Source organism: Esox lucius, chromosome 22 (genome assembly GCF_011004845.1).
Source record: "Esox lucius isolate fEsoLuc1 chromosome 22, fEsoLuc1.pri, whole genome shotgun sequence".
Taxonomy (NCBI): Eukaryota; Metazoa; Chordata; class Actinopteri; order Esociformes; family Esocidae; genus Esox; species Esox lucius.
Window position 1 is genome coordinate 11,477,194 of NC_047590.1, and position 19,007 is coordinate 11,496,200.

Consider the following 19,007-nt stretch of genomic DNA (forward strand, 5'->3'; position numbering starts at 1 on the left):
GGGCAGAATGTCCAGATGTCCATTAACTAGAACTTTTGGCAGCGCCTGTTAATAATTCCAGTGAAACTACAATTTAATCTAATATTTCACCCTATTTTTCTACAAATCTTGTGAAATCAAATAAATGATTAAGGTCCTGTTTCATTGCACCAACTCCCAGAAAATGTTGGACAGGTGCTGTCAAGCTATGAGTCTTCTGAAGCACATCCACGCTGCTCCTCTCAACCAGGAAGTGTCGATTGGAATCCCAACACAGTGAGCTCACAGTGGCTCAGGCCAACACACCAACAGTCACTAGACGGGAGGGGAGAGTGGGCATCTGTATTCAATTGCTAACCCCCAAACCTGTCAGTGCCAATTGCCCTGCACTACCTGAAACCCTGGGCAAATCTGGAGCAGAATTCGGGCCTTTGTCTCCAACTGATGCTGCTCACTATGAGGCAGTGATGTTATTCAGAGGCCCTGATTGATTCAATGGAGCAGCCCAAAAGCTCCAACCCTGGATGAGAAGATGTAATTGATGGATTTCTCTAATGATAGAAACACACACCTTATTAAGAAATAAAGCAAGCTTGTCATTTCGACATAGAAATGAAATTGTTCAGGCCACTTTTATGTCGATGTTAGATTATGGTGATGTACTATACATGCATGCCTCAGCTTCTGTTTTAAAGAAGACTGGACTCTGTTCATCATGCCGCTTTACATTTTATTACTGGGGCAAACTTTGATACACACCCCTGTTATATGTTATATGCTAATGTTGGTTGGGTATCCTTGCATTCCAGGAGGGCAAGAAACTTTTTATTGTTTGTTTATAAAGCCATCCTGCAGAAACTTCCAAATTATCTTAGCTCCAAAATTATATTGAAAAACAGCCCTGATCAAACACGATCGCAAGATTGAATAGTTCTTGAGGTACCCCGTGCCATGTCTAAGATAGGTACAATATCCTTCTTCTTTTGTGCCCCTAAAACTTGGAATGATCTACAGGATGACCTTAGGCTGAAGAATACTGTTTCCCCTGCACGTTTTAAAAAGTGTCTTACTGAAAATTTTACAGTGGATTGTACTCGCTGTTTTTAATTGTTTTATATCAGTTTATCTTATTCATGTTTTTATTGTTTGTTGTTGGAATACAGGGCACCAATGTCAATGAGACCTCAGTCTCATCTGGTTTTCCCTGTATAAATAAAGAAATGACAAAATAATCAATAATAAACAGTTGGGTATATAGAATAAAACATGTTGTGATTTCTGAATGTTTCATCCAATACGAATGAAAAATCCCTTAGATAAAGCATGGAAATTGTTTCATATCAAATCCAAAGTGCTGGAATATCGAGCCAACTACAACACAAACAAATTCAGGAAAAGTCTTAGGCATCTGAAAGTTGGACGAGAGACATTTATTTGGGCAGTAAGTGTTCATTTGTAAAATAAAAACGTACCACTGAAATAAATGTAGTTTGACTTTAGTTTGACTTTCAGGTGCCTATGACGTCAGCACAATGCCATATGTCCCTACCCAAATACTTAGGGGTTCATAGGAGTTCAGTGTAGCTCATTATCTGTGCTGTTAAGTTTATACAGCCTAGTGCTCATAATGTTGAAGGTGACTGTACCATCTCTCCCTGGCCATTTCCTGCCAGATGGCTGTTAATATTAAACCCCATCTGAGGAAATAAATCACATACACATTTATCAACAGACTTGATCAGACACACACTTACACATTTACACACACACACACACACACACACACACACACACACAGCAAAGGCCACCAGAGCAGAATTGCCTCCAATGGTTGTTGGTGTTTGTAGTTCTTTCTGAGGTAAGGGTGTCAATGACTACATTCACTAGGACAAGGATTTGTCATCAAGCAACTGGTAAGATTACTTCCGGTCTTGGGTGTGACTAACGAGTGTGTGACTAACGAGTGTGTGACTAACGAGTGTGTGACTAACGAGTGTGTGACTAACGAGTGTGTGACTAACGAGTGTGAGATGCCTTGCTGACTGAGATGAGGTCTCAGGCTCATCTGCGTACTGGCGGGGATGGATCCATGTAAGGTTTTAAAATGAGGATTTTGAAGTTGATCTTTTAGCTGTACCGGGGCCAGTGGAGTTGGGCCAGGATCAGGGTAACGTGGCCCGACATCTTGTTCCTGGTCACGACCTGGCAGCAATGTTCTGGATTAGTGGTTCTGCTGCTGAGAATTTCCCTATAAATCTTTGCATTGGCTTCCAGTCAGTTACAGAATAGATTTCATAGTGCTGCTTTTAGTTTAGAAATCTCTGAATGGTTTAGGACCCGAATACATTTCTCACATGTTTGCAGAATATAAAGAGAGCAGGGCTCTTAGATCCATGAACACAGGTCAGCTAGTAGAGCCCAGAGGGCAAACTAAACATGGAAAAGCTGCGTTTAGCACAGCTACACAACTGGAATAAACTACCAGAAGATCTTAGACCTGCCCCAAACGTATACATTTTTAAATCCAGGTAAAAAACACTTCTCTTCTTACATGCCTATGACTGAGCACTTAAACTTAACCACACTGTTTAGCCTTATAGCTTCCTATGTTTCTATCCCATTTGTCTTCTTTATATGTTTTCTTATTGTATTTTTTATTATTATGATGTATTCATTTGCTCTGATGTTTTCATTTGAGTATTGGTTTTTATGTTATTGTACTTTCATATATTTTCTTTTGTAAAGCACATTGAATTGCTTTGATGTATGAATTGTGCTATATAGATAAACTTGCTTGCTTGCTATAAGAAATCCATAAATTCAACGAAAAGTCCCCACTCCCACTGTTATACCATATTTATTTTCTTTTTCATGTAGCCTCAGTGTTTCATGTTTCAAGTTGCCTCAGAGTTCATTTTTCATGTCGCCTGAGAGCTTAATTTTTCATGTAGCCTCAGTGTTTCATTTTTCACGTAGCCTCAGTGTTTCATTTTTTATATAGCCTCCGTGTTTCATATTTCATGTCGCCTCATTGTTTGAATTTTCATGTAACCTCAGGGTTTCATATTTCATGTAGCCTCAGTGTTTCATTTTTCATGTAGCCTCATTGTTTGATTTTTCATGTAGCCTCATTGTTTGATTTTTCATGTAGCCTCTGTGTTTCATTTTTCATGTCACCTTAGAGTTTCATTTTTCACCTAGCCTCAGTGTTTCATTTTTCACGTAGCCTCAGTGTTTCATTTTTTATATAGCCTCCGTGTTTCATATTTCATGTAGCCTCAGTGTTTCATTTTTCATGTAACCTCAGGGTTTCATATTTCATGTAGCCTCAGTGTTTCCTTTTTCATTTAGACTCAGTATTGAAAAAGTTCAAATGAGCAATGTTACTCTGACTGAAGAAATGGTAAGCACTGCAATGTGCATATTTGGTCACTAGAGGGGAGTTTAACGTAACTTTATAATGACAGAGAACAGAGAAAGACGGAGCACATAAAACATTACAGATGGAGCTATCTTTTTTCCGTCTCCCTCTTTCTCTCTCTTTCTGTGCATGCATGTGGGAGTGTTTGAGGAAAAGTGGGGGAGTTGAGCTGCTGTTATTCACTGCTGCATAGGTGACATTTCAACCCTAACCCCTCTCTTTATCTTTCTCCCCTTACTGTTAGAGACTTCTGGTTGAATTCATGTTACACTCACTTTGATGATGTCGTTTACTTTACGATCCTAAGTGACCCAAACCCTTCATCTTCTTATTTTATAAATACCCACACTTTCTCTCACACACACTTTCTTGCTCTCTTTGAAGTTCTATCTCTTAATGCTAGTGGGACCCCTGAGTAATGCCTGGGTACAGCACCTTTAATCAGTTCCAACTTACTGTTGGAATCTGGAATCTTCTCTGCTGCTCATGGTGAAATCGTTCGGCATGTTCAGGGGAGAGGCTTTAAGTGACAAGGGCCTGTGTGTAACACGGACACACGCACGCACGCACGCACACACTACTACAAGGCAGCCTGATAAATGAGAGGGTTGTTATATAACTCCTGTAGGACTGTTGTTTTTAGGCTGCGCAAGTCATGGAATAGAGAGATCAGAGTGAGAGAAAATGTGTGTGTCTGTGTGTATATGTCTGTGTGTCATGGTATAGAGGTCTCATAGCGTCTTAACAGACTGGTTCTGTTATCGGCGTATTGCAACCCTGAACTGAGGTTTTCTTTTTACTTAGATTTCTCAACACTCTGGTTCACACTGTGACTAATGCAGAGTGACTCTAATTCTGGGCCCAAACTGCACACTCCCACTGCACAGTACACATTGTGCCAGTGGCCTTCATGGGGAGCAGTGTGCCATTTGGAACCCACCCTCAGAAGCTGAGATTTGTATTCCTAGGACCTTTAGCAACGACGTCTCTCCTCCATCTCTCTCTCTCTCTCTCTCTCTCTCCACCTCTCCCTCCTTTTGAAGTGAGCTCCCTGCCTCCAGATAGGGAGAGAAGGAAAGTGTGTGTGTGGGGGGGGGGGGGGGGGGTGATTGTTTTTGTGGAACGTTATGGGATCCAGATTTGGTGTTAAAAAAAGAAATGGCAACGGATGAATAGAACAAGGGATGAGGGAGGGGAGAGAGAGGTACGGAAGGAGGAATCTGTTTCTTTCCTTCTGTGATCTACCTTTTCACACAGACAAGTATGGGCTGTGCGTACGTGCATGCGTGCATGTGTGCGTGTGCGTGTCTTGGTGTGTGTGTTCTGTCTTGAAATAGTTCTAACAACAGGGGCGTTCATTTGAGAAGTTATGTCACAGCAGTACTGCTCTATTTCAGTTCCAGCCATCGAGACACTTGAAAGTGTGTGTTTGTGTGCATGCTTCAGTGCATGTATGTTTGAAGGGGGGAGGAATGGAGGAGGTAAAGAAGAAGGGGACTTTGAGGGGGAGAGACCCCACCCTTAAGAAGAACATGTGGGAGGAAAGGAGGAGATAAAGAAGAGGAGTTTGTGGGAGGGAGGCCGCACCCTAAAGAACATGTGTGAGGAAAGGAGGAGGTGTTGTTATTGAAACCAGATGAGAGGAAACCACGGGTGAATGGAGGAGGACGAGGGTAGAGGAAAAGGGAGGAACAGGAGGGTTTGGACTGGTCACAATGTCACCTCATCATCTCGTCCTTTTCACTCTAATGCTTGAGGCAGAATTCCAAACGTTTGATATTTCGATATTCTTCTAAAAATCATTTAATTGCATAGAATTTAGGATAATTTGTAATCAAAACCGAATCAGGAAAATTAGAGGACAGTAGCCTTGTTGATCCCCAGTTAAGCTTTTGTGTCCGGTATGAAGAAAAAATCGAACTTACCAGAATCCAACATTAGTTCAAAGAGGGATAAAACGATGAAGTGAAAGCAGACGTCTAAATGTGAAGTCAAGGAGATAAATGTCTATGTGTGAAATAAAAGCAACAATTATCTAAAGATTAAATGAAGGATGACCACGCATACACACACACACACTCACACACACACACACACACACTCACACATCGACCATGCATACCCAGACATCATATTCTCTTACATCTCTGGGGTATGGAGGAGTATTATTTTACCTATACTAGTTCTGACTGCTTCTGATCTAATGGACCTGTGTGTGTGTGTGTGTTTGTGTATTTACAGCATGTATGTGTGTGTCTGTGTGTGTGATTCGAAGCATATGTTCAATGGTCCTGTGTGTTTGTAGAGCCAGAGTGGGAGGAGCTATGAAAACAACGTTTCCCAGAATACACCTCTCTCAGGTCATAGGTTGAACCCTCTGGAGGATGCGGGAAAACCAGGGTTTGGTCAGGAGTGAATCCTTGAAAGGAACTGAGCATGTGTTTGTCTGTGGGTGTGTGACGGTGTGACTGATGTAGCATAGCTATGAGGTATTGGGAAGTGTGTTTTTAGTATATCCTGTATATTTCTTTGTATTTCGTATATTTCAACATGGAGTTGGGCAGAGATTTGAGCGTCATAGCAACCGCAACAGCACAAATTCTATCATTCTAACATTCAAGGTAGCCTTCAGTCTCTCTCTCTCTCTCTCTCTCTCTTGGCATCTCTCTTTTTCAGCCTCTCTCTCATTGTCTGTCAATGTCTCTGTCTCTCTATTTCTGTGTGCTCCCCACTCTCACCCCCATCTCTACCCCTATCTCTCTTCCCCAATCCATTTTTAGCGTTTGGTATCTCAAACATCACTCTTTTAGTAGCTTTCAGTCATTCCAATCTCTGTCCCTCTCTCTCTGGGACAGAGTCTCTCCCCTTTCTGTACCTTTCTCTCAAAAACCCCTGCATTGTTGATGCTGTACAGCAGGTGGCACTGTTGTCTTATGTCTCTGGGTGGAGCTTGGAACTTGAAGTTATTGAAAGAACACACAAAACACGACCACACCCATAGATAATAAACCACCTGCCTCTCTCTCCTCATGACTTTTTTACTGGTATATGATGTCACAAAGTTGATGTTTGCACCAACATTTTTTACATTTTTGCTAGTTTCCACTGCTGAGCCATGACACATCTTATCTCCACTCTGCATTATCTCAACGGTAATGTGTGTGTGTGTGTGTGTCTCAATGGTAATGTGTGTGTGTGTGTGTGTCTCAACGGTTGTCTGTACAGACAGGTTTTCATTTGATTTTCAACAAACGGGTAATGATACCTCTAAACCATTGGGTTGTTTCTATTGTGACAATATCCCAAACATTCATTTGTATATTTTAGCCTCTGACCATCAAATGTTTTTTGGATTGTTTAGTTTCATTTCATTATTACCAAGACGTTTCATGCTTCTTTCTCTGTCTACTGTACTTTCGCTTCAAACATAGGATATTTAACATCCACTGTTAAAATGTTACATTCTGAAGTGGCTTTAAATGTCTGATTCTGAAGTAAATTAGTGCTATCTGGTTGTTCTGTAAGCTTCACATCTGGAATCCACCGGTCAGTGTGTGGTGCCAGAAGTTTCTCAAAGCAGTAAACACCTGTGTGTGTGCGTGCGTGAGTGTGTGTGTAAGACCCAAGGAGCCCCTGCATCATTGTTTCCAATGCCTGTTGCCGTGGTAGCAGCAGATCGATGGAGGCTGACCAAAACACGTTAGCATAAATCTGCACTTCAATAGACTGCACTTCAAACTGTGTGTGTGTGTGTGTTTGTGTGTGTGCACCTATCTTTGTACACCCCAGCAGTAGTACCACATGTGAAAGGGAAAAAGGACAGTGAGAAAGGAGAAAAGAGAACGAGAGTGAGAGAGAAATGTAAAAGATCCGTCCAGAACAGGCTCACTCTCTCACACAGCCCCTAAAATATAATCAGATTTTACTACTGTTCCAATCAATAGCAGTGAATTAGAACAGGAGTTGGTAAGTCTGACTGGAACCTGAAAAGGGGTTAGTTCATTTAGATAGCTCCTATGTACACTGTTTATTCCTCCAAGTCCATGTTATCTATCGGCTTGGTCTGGACTTGAAGGGGCAACAGAAATGCAATATGTGTGTCTCATTATCAGGGACAAAGGAGCATGATGAACTTCAACACAGAAACTAGCTGGTCGGTTTAGTCAAGTGCCAGATGGGCTGTTCCACTGACCATAATCATGAATTGGGTTATTTGGAGGCCCTCAAGAAATCTGCCAATGTGTTAAAAATGCCCAGCCTGGTTTTTTTGTCCCGGGCTGTCCCTGCTTTCATTCCTATCAATTAACCCACAACCGCCTCACTCTCCTTTCCCCTCTGATCTCTCCTCTGGTTTTGTCTCTCTGTATAAGTGGTTAGAGACCATTAAGGATTTCCTCCTCTCTCTTAAGTTCCCAGAAATGTCAAACCTGTGTGTGTGTGTGTGTGTGTGTGTAAATGTATGTGTGTGTGTGTATGCATGTGTGTGTGTTGGGGGGGGGGGTACTGTAACACTGGTTAGAATTCCCCTTTCTGCCCAACCATTGTTGAGCTGTCATTTCTGTCTGCGTTTAACAACAAACCAGAGGAATGTAAGTGGGTGTACAAGGGTCTGTGTGTGTGTGTGTGTGTGTGTGTGTGTGATGATGAGGCTGTTGTGACATTTATGTCATGCTCACAATGAGTGATTTACCAGTTTGCTTCTTTTTCCCACTGTTAAAATCCCAAACACACACATGCTATTTCTTTCTCTTGGTCTGACCTTGGGACTGTTTTTCACTCTGGCTGTTGTTGTAATCATGACTCTAATCAGACAGAGAGAGAGACTGGCTGAGGGCGAGAGAGACAGACCATCAGAGGAAGAGACAGACAGACAGAGAGGGAAGGGGGAGTGAGACAGACAGAGAGACAGACAGAGAAGGAGAGAGAGGGCGGCAGTAGGAGGACAGCGAAGAAGTTAGAGAAAGAAGGTATGAGAATGAAAGGGAGCGTGAAAGAGCGAAGTGCAGGGCCTTGACGTTATCTAGCTTCCAAGTTTAAAGGAAGGGAGAGAGGGAGGCTTGGTTCAGTATATAATGTCAGAGTGAATTGAATTAGTGGATGTCAGGCTCCTTTTACTGTGGTTACAGCTCACTAGCTGTATGGAGAGGAAAATCACGCAAAAATGTCTAGTATCAACAGTACAAACAATTTATTTGTTCGATTTTCTGACATTGCGCTTTTCCTTGTTGCTTGTCCACTAAGAATGTACACTGGCTGTCTCCATTCTGGCCCCCTTTGATGTGCAGATTGAATGGAACAAAGGAAGGCCTCAATGTCATCATCATACCTGTTGGACACCTTGTGTCATGGAGCATTGTGATTGGTTGCTTACGGTTTTAGATTTTAGAGCTGCCCTTCCAAGGTACCTCCTGGAGATATTTTATTAAAGTATATATTCATATATTTGTATGTTTATTTGGCTTGTTACTGTACCTCAGCTCATGTGCCGCAGTTCAGACTTGGTTCTTCTAACCGATCACGGGCTGATTCTTTTTTTCTTACATTTACATTCATCCAAACCAGACATCCTTTATCCAGAGCGACTTCCAGTTTGAGCCTTGTAATTCAAGCCACCCGACAACACAGCTTTCACTCCAACAAGATTTGAGTGTATGTGTAAACGCTCGGGTTTCTGTCGAGTTGTTTAAGCTCTTCTCGTCCTTAGAACCGATGCAGAACCCAGCGGGGCACTTCTGCCATCCTGCTGGGGTACTGAGCCCTGTGTGTAGAGTGTGTGTGTGTGTGTGTCTGTGTGAGTGTGTGTGTGTGTGCGTGTGCGTGTGTGGAACGGGTGTGTTTTCTTAACTCACTGCTCTCGGGGAGAAGAGAATTTCCTATTGAAAAACATGTTTTCTCAACCACACTCTAACCTGGGGTGATCAGAGAAACCATGCCAGTGGCTGTGCTTATTCTGGCCACTTCCCTCCCTCATTTATCCCACTCTCCATTTCTCTCTTTATCTCTATGTCAGTCTCTCTCTCTTTCTCTGTCTTTTCTATCTCTCCTCAGTGTTACACCTCCCTCTATCCCTCCTTCACTGGATCTCCACCCCAGGGTGGAGATCAAAGCCTTCTGTCATCCAGGGTTGACTCCATCTCTTTTGTAATAATAGGTTTCCTCTAAATCTTTTCTCTCTTTACCTGTCTCCCTCTCTCTCCATCTGTCTCTCTTTGAAGAATGAGGTTCACACACACATTTGGTTTGGTTCGCCAATGTGCAGGTTCCAATTCAGAAGGTCTTTACTGAGAGTCATTGTGATAATACCCACAATGAACGTTAAAGGAAACCTAATGGACTCAGTAAAATAATGGACCTAACTTGGTATTGGAAAAATCTAATATCAAAATGTACATAAAAAAGATTCAAAACATTCATGAAGACCATTCAACCAACAACGAGCCTATACATTTTAATTTGTAGTTCCTTAAAAATGTACACAGGTTAGACAAAAATAACAATTAAATTAATTTGTTTACTGACAAATAGGATCAACTTAAAAAATATTTTTGTAAACACAGTGCTTTTAATACGTAAGTAGCTCTGGCAATGTGTCATAGTATTAAGTGTATAGTGTACCCAGTCAACACACTGAAAACACATAATTAGTCATGGTAAATGAATGAAGGTTAGGTTTCGGTTATTTACACGGTTACTGTGGTGAAGTTAAGGTGAGGATAAGCATTAGAAATGTCCTAATCGTAACATAAACCTGGCGTTCCTACATCCGCTGCAATTTATTTTCTCTGGGTTAAATAACACTCAGTGCCACTACAATAACAGAGGTTATCTAATGGTTATCTAATGATAACATTAATAACTGTTCCTGTAATGCTTCCCTAATGTTGGATGTACCTTTGTCATAAAGAAAATACTGTGGGCTTAAAGACGAATCGGAGGTATGTGGTCTGGATATATGATACTGACATACTAGTTAGAACTATATGAGGAACATCTGTGAGTGTGTGGTGAGTGGTTGTGTGTGTGATTTTCTTTTTCTCCATCAGATGTGCCTGCCTCTGCCTCAGGTCAATGAGAGACAGTTCTCTATATGTGTGTGTGTGTGTGTGTGTGTGTGCATGTGTGGGTGTGTTATCCTAGTATGTGATTAATACTTCCTTCCCCAGTCTAAATCAACATCTGTCTTCTAATGGGACTAGTCTATCAGAAACAGAGAGAGGTATTCACAGTCAGCCACACAATACACCCACACATACACCCACACATACACACACACTCCGTATCTTGCCCATCTTCTAACTGTATCCAGTTGAGCTGTGTCCATGGGCCAACCAGAGGACAATGGACCCAAACACGGTTAATGTGGCACATGAGAGTTGGATGCCAGACACCCGCTGACACCACCACATGTTTTCAACTAGCAACGTTCTGGTTAGCGGCCCTGTGCCCTGACCTGAACTACCTGTCTTTACTTAGGGAGGCATTCTTCCTCCGGGGCTTTGAATTCTGAAACACGGTGACCTGATGTCGAGGTCTAAAGCAGAAACCGTGTGGCAGTGTCTCTGTCAGCAGTACGACCTAAATAGTATGAATGTGTGGAATGTGGGACTCAGCAGCGCTGATACCATCATGCCTTGGCAGGCTGGATGTTGCGGTTGTGTGTGTGTGTGTGTTATACTAGTCTTATCCCGGTAGTTTTAGGATGGTATCTCGCTGCCGCTTTAGCAACCAGTCTAGGAATTGTTATTATAATGTTAATGTGCACACACAATTGCACATATACACACACACACACACACACAGACACACACATACATGAATACAGTGATATGGCAGGTGAAAAGGGACTTTAATAAGCTATTTAAAGGACGTAACGTGTATACAATCGTGTATGTACCCATGTATACAGTGGGGAGAACAAGTATTTGATACACTGCCGATTTTGCAGGCTTCCCCTTTTAAAGAACATGTAGAAGTCTGTCATTTTTATCATAGGTACCCTTCAACTGTGAGTGACGGAATCTAAAACAAAAATCCAGAAAAATCACATTGTATGATTTATTAGTAATTAATTGGCATTTTATTGCATGACATAAGTATTTGATACATCAGAAAAGCAGAACTTAATATTTGGTACAGAAACCTTTGTTTGCAATTGCAGATATCATATGTTTCCTGTAGTTCTTGACCAGGTTTGCACACACTGCAGCAGGGATTTTGGTCCACTCCTCCATACAGACCTTCTCCAGATCCTTCAGGTTTCGGGGCTGTCGCTGGGCAATACGGACTTTTAGCTCCTTCCAAAGATATTTTATTGAGTTCAGGTCTGGAGACTGGCTAGGCCACTCCAGGACCTTGAGATGCTTCTTACGGAGCCACTCCTTAGTTGCCCTGGCTGGGTGTTTCAGGTCGTTGTCATGCTGGAAGACCCAGCCACGACCCATCTTCAATGCTCTTACTGAGGGTGTTGGCCAAGATCTCGCAATACATGGCCCCATCCATCCTCCCCTCAATACGATGCAGTCGTCCTGTCCCCTTTGCAGAAAAGCATCCCCAAAGAATGATGCTTCATGGTTTGTTTGGTGTTCTTGGGGTTGTACTCATCCTCCACACGGCGAGACCTCTACATGCTTTGTAAGTTGGAAAACCTGCAAAATCGGCAGTGTATCAAATACTTGTTCTCCCCACTGTACGTGTATGCACCCATGTATATGCGTTCCTATACCCATATACACGACACGTCAGTTTACACGGTCAGTCAACTGTCATAGACTATGGGGGGTGGAGTCTGCCATATATAAGGGGTGGAGTCTGCCATATATGAGGGGTGGAGTCTGCCATATATGAGGGGTGGAGTCTGCCACATATGAGGGGTGGAGTCTGCCATATATGAGGGGTGGAGTCTGCCATATATGAGGGGTGGAGTCTGCCATAAAGATAAGCAACCTACCATCAATTTGCTCTCATTTAAACGTCGCCGTGAGTGAATCTCTTTGGCTTAACGTTGCCATTAGTGAATCCCTTTGGCTTAACGTCGCCATGAGTGAATCTCTTTGGCTTAACGTCGCCATGAGTGAATCTCTTTGGCTTAACGTCGCCGTGAGTGAATTGCTTTGGCTTTAGTAGACTTGAACAACTTGAAGGTTGGGCTACATCAACATTCAAAATCTGTAAATCCTCTAAGAATAACATACCCTTTTCTATAGCTCCTGTATTGAGCAATGTAAATTAGAACTTTTGAATGTTATATTTTGGAAGAACATCAAGACAGTAAATGCAGGTATTGAAACTCCAACTTATGGCCCATCCACCACAGCTCAGACATCCCTGTGGACCACGATCAGCCATTATTGGGCAGGTGTAATTTACATGTCCTTTTTATGCATTGTATACTGGTGCATCTAATAAAAAATTGAATCTTGGTTCTTCCTACCACCATTCTACTAGAATAACTACCAGTTGGAGGAGTGTTCCTGAGATAACACTTTATGTCCCAAACATCTCTTGGCGCACAGAGCCATCCAGGTCTAACTAGATTAGTAACTGGTTTACAAGAGTGAAAAGGAACCTCTGGGGTTTGTTATATTTGCTTATATCCACGGCTAAGTGTCAAGGCACTGCACGATTCCTCATGCTTAAGTTCTTAGCCGTGGTGCAATGAGCATATACCAAACCCGCTTTTGCCTTATTCCTTATGTATACCGATTACTATAATAACACTTAAAGCAGAGAATGGGCAAAGAGACGTTGCATTATGGTTTGGGGTGGCATTCATGTGTCAGGGCCGGGCCAACCTGCCATCATGGAGTCAATCATGGATTTAACATTTACATCATGCAGCAGACGCTTTTATTTTTGTAACGTTATTGAAGCTATGGGTGTACCTTTTTTGGTCCTGACTGAAACTGCATTTCTGTTTATTTTTGGAAAGTAAGTGATTGCAAAGTATTGATATTTCAATGTCAGTTGTTGAATTAAGTTGCCTTTATCTGTTCAAGTTCGAAGTGTTTGTATTTGTCCTATATGCTTAGTTTCCATACTCCACAACAGTGCAGGTAAGAATAAAAACTGTATGATCTAACAAAATTCATGTTAATGTATGATATCTGTACACATCTGAGCAAAAAACAACTTTTCTGGGTGTATGCATACTTATATACAAATGCACCTTTAGCAGCATATATTCTGAATAACCATGAGTAAAAATATATCTTTAATAAACAGCAATGCAGGTTAGATATTAACAACTGTGTATTTTGATCCATAGTAATACCACTTAATTTGTGGTGTATTATTTTTTCTTTCATGTTATGTTTGTTAATATGTTATATAATTTCTTACTACTTGCGCCGTAGGACGCAGGACTGATACACCATGTTGCTAAATAAGTGAACTACACACTGACAGATGACTGCTGTACATTTAGATTTTGAATTTAGCTGTAAACATGGTGGTGATCACTGTACATTTCATTGTATTCTGTAACATTTACTCTTTAGTATTTTCATAAATTGAAAGTGTATGTTTCGGCTCAGTGATATTTTGACCACTTTCTGATCTGATGTTATCTTTTTGTGTGTGTGTGTGTGTGTGCACGCACGAGCACACACTCACACAAACACATAAAGATTCCCAGTGATCTTGTGATTGGACCTTATGTTACACCTTATGTGATTGGACCCTAAAATGTTAATAATTTCCTGGTGAATATCCATTAAGACGCTGAATTATCCTCCTAATTCCATTATGGACACAGACCCATTCTTGAAACATTTGCCGTGCGTGAGAGTATTTTCAAAAGGTTTCCAACAATCTCATGGCGTTGTCTAGTTTTCAGAGATATTGTTTGTGTGGTGTGTGTCCTTTCAATGGGCCATGACCGTATCATTCCCTTTTAAATGGGTCAGCTGTGACCCCTCCCTATAACCCTGGATCTTTGACCTCTAGCTCTGGTCACTTCCTCTTCAGAGAGACACAACAAGGATGTTTCATGGTACCCTACAGAGAGAAAGAGAGAGAGGGGGGAAAGAGAGAGAGGGGAGAGAGAGAGAGACTGGGTTCTGGAGTAAGAGAGAGTGAAAGAGAAAGAGTGAGGGAGAGAGAGAGATGAGGTTCTAGAATAAGAGAGAGCTAACACAAAATGGAATTAACGCCCAACTGAGGCTCTACATGCAGAATGTGCAGAAGCATTATCAGAGCACAATGCTGACCCAAATGATGCATTATCAGAGCACAACGCCGACCCAAATGATGCATTATCAGAGCACAACGCCAACCCAAATGATGCATTATCAGAGCACAACGACAACCCAAATTAAACATTATCAGAGCACAACGCTGACCCAAATGATGCATTATCAGAGCACAACGCCGACCCAAATGATGCATTATCAGAGCACAACGCTGACCCAAATGATGCATTATCAGAGCACAACGCCGACCCAAATGATGCATTATCAGAGCACAATGCCGACCCAAATGATGCATTATCAGAGCTGAATTTGGTTTGGGTTAGAGTAAAAACCCAGAAGAGCCATTCAGTTTCACACCCACCTAAACAAAGAGATTCTCAAACCTTTCCTAGAAAAAAGCCCCCCTACGGCAACTGGTTTGGGGGCTCCGTCCAAAAAGCCCAGCAGACCCCCCAGAGCCCCAGGAGAGCAACACAGTCAGAGCTTATTAAGACTACGTTTTTTGTGTAAACTGTTTCATATAAAAAAATAATACATTATATAGGAATAACATTTTCTATTCACACTTACCATGAGAAACTGCTGGTGTGCAACAAATGCTGCACTTTGGCCAGAGCCCTGACCCAGAAGTGGTATGAACTTACCATGTTGTGTATCTGGTAACTAACATGGTGCTCTCCATCGTAGCAAGTGCTATTGCTATTGAACATTTTTGAGGTGCCCGTGAAGGAATTTTTTTTTGTTTTCCTACCACAAAATTATTAAAAAATGACCAGTCATTCTACTTCAGTACACTTGAAGCGAGAATTCAGATCTCAGTAACCACAGGGAGTGTCTGTCAGGAAAGTGTCTCACGTTAGCTCCGAAAATGACATGCGAAACTAAAAGCATTTCTAGTTTTGTAATGTAAAACCCTGTAAGTAGAGGCATATCTCACTGGTTCAAACTATTTTGTGCCATTACAGCTCTAAGCAAGAAATGGAGTGTGTGTGTTTAAACCATAACAAGAGAAAACAAAATGAGAACAATTATACTAAATGCCAAAACAAAGACAAACTAAACAAATTGAAATGCTACCTTACTCTAAACTGAGAGCAAATAGTGGCAGAATTGCAACCACCATGACAGACCCAAATCTAGGAACGATTTGACACAATGCCCACAAAATGAAGTGGAAACAGAGCTGCACATTTTAATCCCTCAGCCATATACATGGTCTCATTAGAGACAAATATTTCCCTCTGATTGTGTAGACCCACACAGAACGTTGAATAAATCCACTATCTGCTAGGCAAACATTGTAATTTCTTATTATAGAAGCAAGATTTGTAACCTGTTGCCATGACAAAAGTACAACCATTGGAGTACAAACATCGTAAACCTAACCAATAGGAATCTCTTTTTTTTGTGATCTATTTTCCGTTGTCCTTCACAACTATAACTGCTTGCACATTGTTACATCACTTTGCACAAACATTTTCATACTAGTGTATAATTACATTGTCAGATTTATAATGTCTGTTTTCTGATCATAGTTTTTGCTTTTGCAATGCAAGCAATTGTTTCAAATGCCAATAAATACATTTTGATCGAACGAAGTAGAGGAAGAAGGTGAGTAAAAGAGAGAAAAAAACATAACAAATGTTTACATTACAGCCAAAACGGAGGTAATTCTCATTATTACTATTGTTTATTTCTTCTTATATCCCATGATTTCCCTACTTGAGTGACAGTATCTTCTTCTCCACTAGCTAAAATACACAGAATTTTTTATTCATCTGTTTATTCATCATTTCTTCGACTTGCTAAGTTATACAGCATTATTTATTTATCTCTTTTTGCATGATGGTTGTTAATTGGTTAGTTAGACATGGTAGTTGGAGTTCAGATCCTTCAGGCTTTATAAGTCCTTTAATAGGGTCCTATCAGATGTGCACAACAGACGGAGAAATCATGATATCCAAACATTCAAAATTGAATGAAACAGTTTTTATGTATATGAATATACAATGGGTATTATTTCCCTCTCAAGCTACCCCTCTATTTCTTTCTCTTAATTCTACATAAAGGATAGTCAATAATCAATAATACATAAATAAAACAATTCTTAATAAACAGCATTTTCTAAAAGACGAATTTTCTGTCATTTTCTATTTATAGTCTTTTAACACTTTCAACAAGTAACTTTTCTTGCCTTCTATTTGTCTGTCTGTCTTTCTCTCTCCAGTCCCATGGCCTAACTGGGAAGACCTGGTAACAGTCTGATGCACCTGGCTGGGGTTTAGATGGCTGAAAGACAAACGAGGGAGTGATCTCCCTTCTGTCTTTCCCTCCCACTTCTCTCTCTTTCTGTTTAATTTACCTTCTGTTTTCTCTGTCCCTTCTTATTTTCTCTCTTCTTCCTCTCTTCTCCTCTTCTATTTGTCTCTCTTTTCTCTTCTTTCTTTATTCTTTCCACTCTCCTGTTCCTCTTTTTGTCTTTTCTCCTCTCTCTTTCTCTATTTCACACCCTCAGCTTCTCTGTCTGTCTATTCATGCTACTGCGTGCTTAGTCAACTGCCAAGTGTTGCTGCCAAAAAAGTGTTGATGGGAATATGTATGTGTGTTCACATATGTGCACTTTATTGTCAGGTGTGTGTGAACCCCATTCCTACTCTATGTAAACAGAATTAGACACCTGTCATCTGGTTTTAATTAAGATGGACCACTGTCTAATCTAATGTTATCTATTAAAGTAGACAGCTATGAAAACCGAAATGCAGTTATATAATATAGTGGACATTATTTCGAATTGAATTGCACTGGGATTAGAAGTTAATTGCACTTTTATTTTTTATTGAATTCTATTGTGAATTTAACAAAATGTTAGTTTTTACAGGTCTGTAAAATGTAAAACATTATTTGACACCAATAAAATTTGGAATCATGTGTTTTGGATAACCAATCAGACCCAGTTATGCATACACAAACATACACAATTAGCACAACTGAGCCCCAAAAACCTCTCGCTGGACTCTTTGTACTTTCAACAAAGATCCTCTACGGTAGCACTGACAACCTGCTTAGTATACCATGCATGTGTGTGTGCGCTTGCGTGGGAGCGTGCGTGCGTGCATGCATGCGTGCATGTGTGTGTGCCTGTGTGTGTGACCCCCCCATTATAGAAGGAGAGCAGGAAGACAATGTTTCTCTGACTTAACTGGTGTTTAAAGAATGGAATGTTCAACTGAGCCAGGAATAGCTGATCTTTTCACAGGAATCAATGGTCTGTCTGGGAAAGTTGTATTTCTGTTTGTGTTGATGTGTATGTGTTTGTGTATATATGTACGTGTGTGTTTATGTGTGTGTGTGTGTGTTTATTTGTTTGTCTGTGTGGGTGTGTGTACAACTAATTATCACTTATACTGATAATGTTTTTATAATAAAAGGCTTATAGTGTAATGACCAATTGTGATAATTTTTTATACTTTTTTAGAAATAAATACTGTGTGTGTGTGTGTGTGTGTGTGTAATGAGTTTGGTGGAGGGGGTGTTGATTAGAAGGAGCTTGAGGAGGTCCATCCAGTCTGCTTGACAGTGGTTGAGGGGAATGGGGCTGCTCGATGGAGCATCTGTTAGCATGATGTTGTTTTCTACACAGATGCAGATATGGATTTGAATCACTTAATTTTTCAGAAGAAGAAGTTTGTCTTTTGATTTATTTGTCCACGTTGTTTTGTTTCCGTTAGTTTTTAGTAGAAAAATTATGTTTACTTTCTCCAGTGTTCCCGTTTATTTGATGTGAAGTCATTTGGTCCTTCCCCAGTGTGTGTGTGTGGACTAGACAATACCTTGCATTGTATATTGTTCTCTGTAGGAGGGATAGATAGAGTCCGAAACATTCTTCACAAGATCACACATCCCCTTTGTTTGGACACCTACATAGACATTAATAAGGTACTGTAGTCTATACAGAGACATTCAGAAGGTAGTCTATACAGAGACATTCAGGAGGTAGTCTATATGGAGACATTCAGAAGGTAGTCTATACGGAGATATTCATATACAGAGACGGAGACATTCATAAGGTAGACTATACAGAGACATTCATTAGATAGTCTATAAATAGACATTAATTATGTAGTCTATACAGAGATATTCATTAGGTAGTCTATAAAGAGACATTCATTAGATAGTCTATAAATATGCATTAATTATGTAGTCTATACAGAGATATTCATTAGGTAGTCTATAAATAGACATTAATTATATAGTCTATACAGAGACATTCATTATGTAGTTTATACAGAGACATTCATTAGGTAGTCTATACAGAGACATTCATTATGTAGTCTATACAGAGACATTCATAAGGTAGTCTATACAGAGACATTAATTAGGTAGTCTATACAGAGACATTCATTATGTAGTCTATACAG